This window comes from Galeopterus variegatus, unplaced genomic scaffold (genome assembly GCF_000696425.1).
Source record: "Galeopterus variegatus unplaced genomic scaffold, G_variegatus-3.0.2 Scaffold1702, whole genome shotgun sequence".
In the NCBI taxonomy this organism is placed as follows: Eukaryota; Metazoa; Chordata; class Mammalia; order Dermoptera; family Cynocephalidae; genus Galeopterus; species Galeopterus variegatus.
Genome location: NW_007727813.1, coordinates 251473 through 253291, shown reverse-complemented (window position 1 = coordinate 253291; position 1819 = coordinate 251473). Strand labels below are relative to the sequence as shown.

The 1819-nt window shown below is 48.7% G+C and overlaps 1 protein-coding gene across 1 annotated transcript in view; it reads right to left on the bottom strand.

The window, feature by feature from the left end:
* Positions 1–360, bottom strand: part of MID2 (midline 2) — an 87922-nt gene extending 87562 nt beyond the window's left edge. Inside the window, exon 1 of the mRNA XM_008578500.1 lies at positions 280–360. The gene's annotated coding sequence lies outside the window, so the exon portion shown is untranslated. The remainder of the gene's footprint in view (positions 1–279) is intronic.
* Positions 361–1819: the final 1459 nt, after the last annotated feature.

The window sequence follows — 1819 nt, the reverse complement described above, 5'->3', positions numbered from 1 at the left end:
AAAAAAAAAAAAAAAGGCAATCCCTTGGAAAAGGGGGGTGGAGTGAGGGCAAACAGGGCCGGGGCTGACACCCCGAGGGAGCACTGGGAAGGGCCCCGGCAGAAGGGGCGCTCAGCCACCTTCCCGGGCTCACCTTCCTCCGCCCCCGCCACTCCCGGCTCCCCCAACCCCTCCTCTGGAGGCGCGTTTACATGTTTTCTCCCCCGGCAGGAGTGACCGGAGAAACCTGAGCAAGCAAAGGCAGGGGGTGGGTGGGGTTCGGGTTACTACTGTACCTACCAGCTGATTCCAGCAGCCTTTTCTCCAGCGCCCTGTCATCCTGAAGGAAGACACACCGAAAGGGGCCCGAGAGGGCGTGTGTGTGTGTGTGTGCGTGTGTGTGTGTGTGCGTGTGTCTGTGTGTGTGTGAGAGACAGAGAGAGAGAGAGAGGAAGCGCGCAGAATATGTGTGAAATACAAAAGGAAGACTACAGCCAAACTCTTTTCCCACCCGCCACCCCCCTGGTTCCACAACCCCCAGGTTAGAACAAGGAAAAGGCCGTTGCAACAGGCAATGAGAAGAGAGTGTCTGGGTCCACCGCACAGGTCCTCCTGATGAAGCTGCTCTATGCGAAGTTAACTACAGAGTAAAACAAAAATAGTGGAGGAGACAGAAAAGGGCAGACAATTGAAGGAAACCCAACCCCTGTTTCTTTTTACAAAGGGAGAATGGCTGTGTTTTATTGGCCTTAAGCAGAAGTTGTGGGGATGGATTAAAGTCACCCAAAGGGAAAAGAAAAAAAAAACCAAAAACAGTAGGGTTTCTTTTGCACCTTCAAATCGTTGACCAGCAAAGCAAGAGGGTCTTCACTGAGAGGACAATGGGGCCGATGCTAGCTATCCAGGTATTCAATGTCCCTAATAAGCTAATTGGTCCATTTGGAACCCAGGAGCCTCCCATTGGTTTGGAGTCAGCCTGTCTGCCGACCTATCATTGGCTCAGAGACCACCACCCCACTCGCAAGGTGAATGGTAGAGGTAAGGAGGAGAGGAGACTCTAACACGAGGCAAAAGAGAAGAGGAAGGGAAAAGAAGCAAGAAAATGAGAGGAAACAACCCCCACCCCCCACCCCACCCCCACACATAGGCCTCCTATTACCGTGCATGGGAACAAATCCAGAAAATTTAAGGTAGCTCTGGGTGTATCCCATCAGGGAACAAATAGTAATCAGCCAACACCCCTGTTAAACAATGTGCTAGAGAGCACTGAGGTGGAAACCAAGGCAAAAATCACAACCAGGCTATCCTAATGGAAATCCAGGCCTAAGAGAAATAAAAGTTAATGAGTCACAATGAAAGCACAGGCAACAAAAGCAAAAATAGACAAATGGGACTACATAAAACTTAAAAGCATCTGCACAACAAAGGACAGAGTGAAAAGGCAATCTATGAAATGGGAGAAACTATTCCCAAACCATATATCTGATAAGGGATTAATATCCAGAATATATAAATAACTCAAACAACTCAATAACAAAAACAAATAATGCTGTTTAAAAATGGGCAAAGGATTTGAATAGATATTTCTCCAAAGGAGATATACAAATGGCCAACAAGCATATGAAAAGATTTTTAACATCACTAATCATCAGGGAAACGCAAATCAAAACCACAATGAGATTTCACCTCACACCTGCTAGGATGGTCACTATCAAAAAAAAACCTCAGATGGCCGACCCTGTGGCTCACTCGGGAGAGTGCGGCTCTGGGAGCGCAGCGGTGCTCCAGCTGTGGGTTCGGATCCTATATGGGGATGGCCGGCGCGCTCACTGGCTGAGCG